The 9,942-nt window shown below is 40.0% G+C and overlaps 1 long non-coding RNA gene across 1 annotated transcript; it reads left to right on the forward strand.

The window, feature by feature from the left end:
* The first annotated feature begins 5,244 nt into the window (after positions 1-5,244).
* LOC147021391 (uncharacterized) lies at positions 5,245-8,550 on the forward strand. The gene is made up of 3 exons (XR_015060781.1): positions 5,245-7,781; positions 8,093-8,150; positions 8,384-8,550. It is a non-coding gene; the product is annotated as an uncharacterized LOC147021391 (long non-coding RNA).
* The last annotated feature ends 1,392 nt before the right edge of the window (positions 8,551-9,942 follow it).

A 9,942-nucleotide genomic window follows, 5' to 3' on the forward strand; every position in this document is an offset into this window, starting at 1 on the left:
CTGTCTCTGTCTGTCTCTCTGTCTGTCTCTCTGTCTCTATCTCTGTCTCTCTCTCTCTCTCTCTCTCTCTCTCTCTCTCTCTCTCTCTCTCTCTCTCTCTCTCTCTCTCTCTCTCTCTCTCTCTCTCTCTCTCTCTCTCTCTCTCTCTCTCTCTCTCTCTCTCTCTCTCTCTCTCTCTCTCTCTCTCTCTCTCTCTCCTCTCTCTCTCTCTCTCTCTCTCTCTCTCTCTCTCTCTCTCTCTCTCTCTCTCTCTCTCTCTCTCTCTCTCTCTCTCTCCTCTCTCTCTCTCTCTCTCTCTCTCTCTCTCTCTCCTCTCTCTCCTCTCTCTCTCTCTCTCCTCTCTCTCTCTCTCTCTCCTCTCTCTCCTCTCTCTCCTCTCTCTCTCTCTCTCTCCTCTCTCTCCTCTCTCTCCTCTCTCTCCTCTCTCTCTCTCTCTCCTCTCTCTCCTCTCTCTCTCTCTCTCTCTCTCTCTCCTCTCTCTTCTCTCTCTCCTCTCTCTCCTCTCTCTCCTCTCTCTCCTCTCTCTCCTCTCTCTCCTCTCTCTCCTCTCTCTGTATCTCTCTCTGTATCTCTCTCTCTCTCTCTCTCGTTTGTTATATTTTCAAATCTATATATCTCTGCTGCAAATGATTTCCTCAATTCTCATCTCTCTGTAATGGTGTACTGTACCGTATACGGCAGTAAATCGTTATTTTATTTTCATTCTGACAGCCTTATGTTTGGCATCGCCTGCACCAAACGCATGTGGAATTGAGGGTGCAGATTCTACCTTTTCATTCGTTCACGACTGCTGGCCCGACAAATTCGATTGTCAACTGGATGGTTTGTTGCAATGTTGTGGTTTTAAGGCAACTCAAAAATGAAGGTAAATTTTTGACTCGTGTGTGTTTAATGGTCCTGACCTTACCTGACGTGCCACGGTCTCAACCCACCTGATGATGTTTTTTTTTTTTTCCTCCTTTACAATTTTATCCTCGAGTAGGTGCGCACACCGCCTGTGGAATCCATCCCCGTTTTACTGCTCTTTCTGATTTTGATGCTGTCAGGATCATGAATAAAACATTTATTTGTGTTTTGTTACTAAGGTGACATTAATTTACATTGTTGTGTTTTTGTACACACGTTTGTGCATCATGAATTCCGTTCTGTGTTTCAATGCTTTGATGCATTTTGTAGATGGTTGCAGAATAAAATATGTTTGCAAATATTGTGGCTTTTCCAAGATATTGTGAATTGTGTCGTCCACCATCCTTTGTGAGCCACGTGTGTGGCATGGCATCAGGGGTCCAAATGACTCTCTCCACGAGCATGGTCAACGTCGTCCTCTCCCTGTGACGCCAATCCTAAGAAGGACCGAGTCGATTGGCCCTTGTAACTGTTGAAGGTGTGATGATCAACCTCGTCACACGGACGAGCACAGAATGAAGGATGGACACAGTCGGGTTGTTTGAGGAATAGAAAACTTGATTGATGGTGAAATGATCAAAATGACACTGTATCCAGACAAGTCGATCATTGACCAATACTTGGATCTCTGTTACCTCCAATCATACTGGGTAGTCAATTTTAATTAATGTATTGTAACCCTTATAATGTGCATCAACGTGAATCAGGCTTGTAAACACGAAATGTGATGGACAAGGAATTTTACCCCCCCCCCATTCACTCTTTCCAACCCAACCCTCGTGAAGGTTGGTGTCCTTTATCCCTGTTGATCCTTGCTTGTTGCAGCTCCACTATCTGTATATTACCTTAGTTATCACCCTTTGTCATCTCGTTGTTATATGAGCATGGTGGGGGCGAATGGGAGAAGTTTTAGGCCCAAGTCTCTCACAAACTGGTTGGCCATATGTGACCTTAAACACCTAGCGAGGTAGGAGTTTGTAATTCGTTCAGAGTGCTGGCGATAACCCACCTACTCTTCACTGCCGTCCATCTGCGAATGCTAGCAGACGGGACACCCGGCTTAAGGTTCTTCCAAGGGATGGTGCACCCGTTGATGGCTCGAGTCGCGAAGCGCCAATCCAGTAGTTTTATAATGGGGTCGGAAATCGAACTCGTGCGAGACAGCTCAAAGTGCACCACTACCTCTGTACCGCCCTATCGGACTCGGCACTCCATTTATACAGACAGTAAAGTTGTAAATACGAGTTCAATGGTTTCTTTTGAAAATGACCTTTTCATTTTTAGGTCAGCTCGCTGACCTCATATAACCGTTCGATGTCCTCAGATACGTCTGTCAACAATTTTTATTTTTCTATCTCGTCCTTGACGTTTTGGCCGATTGAGTTCTAACTTGACACCATGATAATACCAGTTTCTCTCTTTAGATCGTCTGAGCCCTTTTTCGCATTTTCTCCTCGGGGTCAAGGTTACATGGTCATTAAGTGCAAAATGACCGATTGGTCAAATGGCCTTCAAGGAAGCATCGGACGGCGATAATGCATAATGGGTTTTATAGGGGTTATTAATAAGGTTTATGCGACCAACTAGTTTCTCATTACCTGTGTCGTCTGGCCCCGTTTATTGGGCAACACGAGGTCCGCTGACTTCAACATGGCTTCGCGCGGTTATTTTAACTTCAATTTAAATTGTTTTCACTTTTCATTGTCGCTAAGGTTGATTAACACTCGGTTACATCAAGTTTTGTGAATATTGAATGTTTATATCCTCGGTCTGTGTGGAATGCATTGCAGCGAGGGGGAGCTTCCATCCGTTTCCATGCCATATAACGAGGCTGTCTTAAGTTCTAGTTCTCCCGCCCCCTGGAGGGAGGGAGCGGGATATTGTAATCGTCCGGTTTGTTTGTTGGATAGTCGATCTCGTCGAAAAAAACTTTTTTCAAAAAAAATTTTTTTGGAAATTTGTTCTACCCTTATTGTCTGTCTGTCTGTCTGTCTGTCCCTCTGTTCGGTCCAGTGCTCCGTTAATACAATGGTGATTTTGATGAAACTTGGTTGGTAGGTTCATACCATGACCTAGTTGTGTGCAAATGAGAACCGTTGTGATGGACACGACCGTTGCCTAGCAACGGGTCTTTGAAATTTTTGAAAAATCAAAAAATTAATTTTTTTCAAAAATCGGGCCATGAGCAACTGTGGGCAGCACATTCAGCCACATTGTCAAAAATTTCCAGCCGGATCCTATGAAAACTGTCGGAGAAGATAGACTTTGAATGAACCCTGGTCGAAAACAATAAAAAAAGTTCATTATATCTCAGAGACTGAGTCAGATATACATGAAACTGGTATGGTAGGTTCATGGTATGTCCTAGTTATGTGTGAGAAAGAACCGTTGCTATGGACCCCTCCGTTGCCTAGCAACGGCCGAAAAACCTCTAAATGTGGGGGTATTTTAACGAAAAAACAATCTGCAGCATTAACCCTTGAAGCTCGAATCATGAATTTTCTTGTGCTTAATCCTCAGTTCATTCCCCATCGAACGGACCCATCACGTCAGGTTATATTGGGTAGGCGACTACCCATGTCCGCCTACCGGCTTGTTTGTCTGTTAGCAACTTTGCGGCAAAACGGCTTTAGCAAACACTCATTTAATCCACAGGTGGGCAATGAACCTCGGACGACCCCATTAACTTTTGGGTCCAATTGGATCAAAGGTCAAGGTCACGAAAAGATAAAAATCGTTTTTCGCTCATAACTTCTTCAAAAATGATCTGATTTACTTCAAACTAAGCTTATAGTAAACCTTATTCTATTTGTCACTTATAATCCTACCCATTCCTATCGTGGAAAATGCATATTTGTGAAGATCGGTAGGGTCCGAAGTTTTGGAGGTCATGGCCATCGGTCAAAATTACAAATTTTCCATTAAAACTAAAACACGGTTACGAAAATACAACTTTACGGCAAACCGGCAGGCTCAAACACTGTCAAATTGTATCCACAGGTGGGTAATGAACCTCGGACGACCCCATTAACTTTTGGGTCCAATTAGGTCAAAGGTCAGGTCACGAAAAGGTCAAAATCGTTTTTCGCTCATAACTTCATCAAAAAATGGTTTAATTGACTTCAAACTAAGACTAAAATATTCCTTATAATCCACATTCAGGTTTAGGATGTATCAAATTTAAATTTGATCCCCAAAATAACTTTATGCCTTAAATGGGTGGGATTTGTTGTGCCTGGAACCACTTGTTAACCTCCGCCATCGAAGATCGGAGGTTACTGTTTTCACCCCTTTCTGTTTGTTTGTTTGTTTGTTTGTTTGTTTGTTTGTGAACAGTATTACGGAAAAACTTCTGGACGGATTTCGACGAAATTTGGTGGGGGGATAAGGTATGGTCCAAGGATCATGAGTAGGGTGAATATACTGATTCTGGCTCACTTTTCCCGATATAAATGAATGGAGGATTTTCAGCGATTCCCTTTTTTTTCCCCTAAAAATAAACCCCCTTTTTATCCCAAGGTATATTTATTTGTCTCCCCTTTTAACCTCGGGGCTCTCTATTCAAATAACCCACACAACAAGATAAAGATTTGTTAAAGGTGATTCTAAAGAAATATCTGAAATGTCTAAGCCCCGGGACACTCTTTATCAAATAACCGATGTATATTGTTTAGCTCACTCATTGAACCTATAAAGATTTGTTCATTCTCAAATTCCTTCAATAGTTTACTTTTCTTTGCACAATAATCCCCATCTAAAATATTGAAAAACAAAACATTTGAATCTTTATATTTTTAAGATACCCCTTTTGTGCCATTACGAAATGATAAACTTCTCTTAATGCTCTTGTTTGACCACCTCCTGAGCCACATATCATTTTGAGATTATAGTAAATTGTTTTTTCATTGTTCAATTGATAACCATCAAAGTTTTCAGTCCATTCAAGGATATTCATTTTTTTTCTTTACATCCTCTAACTTACTAGTTTTTAAATTGATTCGCTTATTTGTTTTATTTACCTTTGTTTTAGTTATTTTTTCAATAAGACTTATTTGATATTTTTCACATTCATTATGTTTTCCATTTATATACCAAGACTGAGATTTTCTCCACTCTTTAGTTTGATTAATACTTGGTTTAACCATTTATATATTGCGAAAAAAACGCGGCGGTAGCCCTTAAAAAACCCTAACCCATCTTCCCATCGTTAAAACACAATCTATTCTATTCACTCTATCATACAATATCCATATGGAACACAATCTATTCCATTATCTAAAATAAATCTCTTATCATCAAAGGCTCCTAATGCCTTTTTATTTACTTCTTCACTATATATATGTGTTATGTTTATAACTTCTTATTGTATTCATTTTCCTATATTCTTCTTTCTTATTCATCAAACAATTATAATAATTTCTAAAAGTTATTGATTTCTTTATTACATATTTCTTTATTCCCTTTAACCTCTTATCAATCTGATCACCATACTTATAAGCATATGCCTTTGCTCTCAATCCAATAAACTCACTCATTACTTTTCCACCCAACTCATCCTTAAACTTACCAATAACCTTTTCATTCTTTTTGGAAAATAACTCGCTCTTCTTGCTGAAATTACTTGTGTCATATACTCCGATATTTTTCTTCATATCTTCATAAACATCATCAGTTTTTATATCTAGAATAAAACTATCAGTGTCCATATACAACAATGAAACATTTTCACCATACTCTTTCTTTAAGTCATTATACAAATAATCATATATCAATATCTTTGATAAATCAAGAACTGCTGTTCCAATATAAATTGGTTTATCCATTACAATACTTTCCTTTTTCATATGAATTGCAGAAAAGTTCTCTGAAAAAACCTCTTCTCTCTCAAAACTTGGTTTATTTATCAATCTCGAAGCTTCTTTCCAAGATGTTGCGAATCTAATGTTTTGCCTGTTTCTAACATTTTCCATAGTCTTTCCAAATACAGCATTATTCATTCATTTATAAAAGTCCCCTTCAAATTTTACTTTTGTATTTGCTCTCATATCTGTATTGAATTGAATATACTTTTTCACCCAAGGACTTTGTTTAAATTTTAAAACTCTATGAATTTTAGCTACTCTCAATCCTTCTCTCAAAAACTGTTTTAAGCTTCTCTGATGCAAAACATATCCCTCTTTATCATAGAATGTTGTTAGTAGGGAAAGAATACTGGTTCTGGCTCACTTTTCCCCATGTAAATGAATGGGGGATTTTCAGCCATGAAATTTTTCTTTTTTTCCCCTAAAAAAATAAATCCCCTTTTTAGCCCAAGGTATATTTATTTGTCTCTCCTTTTAACCTGGAGCCTGGTGTTGGCTTAGTGGTGAGGGTGGCGGCTTGGGATCCCAGGGTCCTGAGTTCAAGCCCCGTTGGCTGCTGAATTAACACCAGGGGGTTGACTCAGCCTGCCATCCTTCCGAGGTCGGCGAAATGAGTGCCAGTGTACTGGTCCCGGTGTATGCCCCGGTTAGAATAGGTGTACCATATCCCTGTGTGTCGTAAGAGGGGACCAGGGTTGGCGTCAGGAAGGGCATCCGGCCATAAAACATTGCCTCAAGAAAAAGCCAAACCCCTGCACAGCAGGGAAAAATGGCTGTAAAAACGGTCATTTTTTTTTATTTCCCCTTTTAACCTAGGGGCTCTCTATTCAAATAACCCATCCAACAAGATAAAGATTTGTTAAAGGTGATTCTAAAGAAATATCTGAAACGTCGAAGCCCCGGGACACTCTCTATTCAAATAACCCAAACAACAAGATAAAGATTTGTTAAAGGTGATTCTAAAGAAATATCTGAAACGTCTAAGCTCCGGGACACTCTTTATCAAATAACCCATACAACAAAATAAAGATTTGTTAAAGGTGATTCTAAAGAAATATCTGAAACGTCTAAGCCTCGGGGCACTCTTTATCAAATAACCAATGCATATTGTTTAGCTCACTCATTGAACTTATAAACATTTGTTCATTCTCAAATTCCTTCAATAGTTTAATTTTCTTTGCACAATAATCCCCATCTAAAATATTGAAAAACAAAACATTTGAATCTTTATATTTTTTAAGATATCCCTTTTGTGCCATTACGAAATGATAAGCTTCTCTTAATGATCTCATCTGACCACCGCCCGAGTTGCAAATCATTTTTGTACATAAACCACGCCATAAAAAAAGTTTTGTTTCAAATGTTTTCAGTTCATGCCGTGAAAATGAGGAAGTGTTTTTTTGACACGGTCGTGCTGTGTGAATGAGGAAGTGGTTTTGGACTGTCATGCTGTGAAAAAATAGGGACTATTCTGTGAGACAAGGTCTCGTGTTTATATTTTATCTCAGAACACGAACTGAAAACTTTTTTTATGGCGTGGTTTATGTACAAAAATGATTTGCAACTCGGGCGGTGGCCAGATGAGATCATTAAGAGAAGCTTATCATTTCCTGTGGCCACACCCAATGATTAAGCAATCTCCTCATCGTTGCTTTATAAGCGGTTCGCCAGACAAAGTTTCTGCCAGACGGGATTTTCATTTTTACAACTGAGGCATGGGCGATCTTTCTTCCGATGAAGACAACAGCCCACTACAGAGTTGGTAAGTTTGTGTATGGTTTTCTCTTTGAACGATGAAGCAAATGATTATTAATTAAATCATGATAATTCTGATATATATTTTTTCCCTGACAGGTCATTGGGAGAAATTGAGTTTACATATCACGACGTGGTGCATGAAATTAATACTCTTATTGAAGAGATCAATGATTTTAGAAGAGAATTGAAAGACATTTACAATGAGTGGCACGAAGTCTTATCACGTCCTCTCATCTCGAAGGAATTAAACCAATGGTGAGACACGTGTGTGTGTGTGTGTGTGTGTGTGTGTGTGTGTGTGTGTGTGTGTGTGTGTGTGTGTGTGTGTCTCTCTCTCTGTCTGTCTTTCGACCTACCTCTCTCTGCTCTTATTGAAGAGGTCAATGATTTATAATGACTGGTCTCTGATCTCGAATGAATTAAACCAATGGTGAGACACGTGTGTGTGTATGTGTGTGTGTGTGCGTGTGTGTGTGTGTGTGTGTGTGTTGCTTTCCCTGTCTGTTTGTATCTCTCTCTGTCTGTCTCTTCATCTATACCCTTGACTTATTATTTTTTTTTTTCAGCACTATCGCACAACATCAGCTGTTGAAGCAATCTTGTACAACACATGATTTTCTGGAGGTAAATATTTCTGAATTATTATTAATATCACTCTCTCTTTAGAATGTCGCCTTATGTTGGTTGCATCATTAGTTTGGACGTGGTTTTCTCAGTACACTGGAATTCATTTTATTGACCTTGAAAGGATGACAGGCTCCTGGTGTGTTAATTCAGTGGTCAACGAGGCTTACTCGTATTACCATGTAATTATCTTTATAAAACCTAATTATTATCCACTTTTTGTTTCAAAACAGAATATGGTGTCTGAGTTTCGAAATCACAAGACATCTGAAGAAGATTGCTGGGAAAGATTATACATTCTCGCAAATGAATATTTAATATTTACAATTTTGATTAATTATATTTGTTTTGTTTACAATTACTTGATTCTGAATTACAAAAAAAGAATCAAGACATGAACGAGAGGGAGGGGTTGGGGGGGGGAGGGGGGGTAGGTGCGCTCCCCCAATGACCCATCACCCCCTCATCCCATCCCTCCCCTCCCCATGTGTGTGTGGGGAAGGGTGGGGGTGGGATGAGGGAGGTGGTGGGACAGGGGGGGGGGCGCACAGGGGGGATGAGGGGGTGGGGCTTGTGTGGGCGGGGCTTGTGTGGGCGGGGCTTCGGTGGGGGCTTGTGTGGGTGGGGTTTGTGTGGGCGGGGTGTGTGTGGGTGGGGCTTGTGTGGGCGGGGTTTATGTGGCTGGAGCTTGTGTGGGAGGGGTTTATGTGGACAGGGTTTATGTGTGTGGAGTTTTTGTGTGGAGCTTGTGTAGGCAGGGCTTATGTGGGAGGGGTTTATGTGGGCAGGGGTTTATGTGGGTGGAGCTTGTGTGGGAGGGGTGAATGTGGATGAGGCTTGTGTGGATAAATGGATGGGTGGAGAGATGGGGGGATGGGTGGATGAGTGGAGCTTGTGTGGATGGGTGGATAATTTTTTAATTAAATAAACATGTTGTGTGTGTGTGTGGGGAACTAATTAACTAATCACTAATTATGTGAATATGATGAATATGGGTGGAGCTTGTGTGGGGTTTGTGTGTGTGGAGCTTGTGTGGAGTTTTTGTGTGGAGCTTGTGTGGGGTTTGTGTGGGCGGGGCTTCGGTGGGAGGGGCGTGTGTGGGCGGAGTCAAAAAGGGGCGGAGTCAAAAAATTTCAATTTATTGGAGCTTGTGGGGGGGTGTGTGGTGGGGTTTGTGTAGGGTTTGTGTGGGCGGGGCTTGTGTGGGTGGAGTCAAAAAGGGGCGGAGTCAAAAAATTTCAATTTATCTTTGTCTTTTGTAATTCCTGTGAATAAAATGAACCTAAAATCTCTTCCCCTTCCAAATCATATATCTTATAAGTCCAAGGAACCATATCTATTACATCAACAATTTTAAAAAGTTCTTTCGTCCATCGTTTAGTAAAACCCTTTTCAAAATGAGATTTCCACATATATATTCTTACGACATCACCAACTTTGAACTGAGGTTTTCTGACATTAATCTCTTTTTCATATTTTAATTTTGTAAATGTTTCTGATGGTTTCATATTTGTTGCCGTGTGAATCGTGTCATTATACTTATCCACAATATCCTGAATAAAAGATGACCATTGTTGTGAACCGAGTTGTGTGAATTTTTTATATAGTCTCTCTTTTAAGGTACGATTAAAACGTTCAACAACAACTGCCTTCCCTTCATTAAAGGTACTGTATAATGTAACACTGTTATTTTTTAGAAAATTCATAAATGTCTTGTTATAAAACTCTCTACCCTCATCAGTCCACAATTTTTTAGGTTTTCTCTTACTTTTATTAAATATCTGTTGAAAAG

The sequence above is a fragment of the Eptatretus burgeri genome, chromosome 8, assembly GCF_056783735.1.
Source record: "Eptatretus burgeri isolate ZD-2024b chromosome 8, Ebu_testis_v1, whole genome shotgun sequence".
Lineage (NCBI taxonomy): Eukaryota > Metazoa > Chordata > Myxini > Myxiniformes > Myxinidae > Eptatretus > Eptatretus burgeri.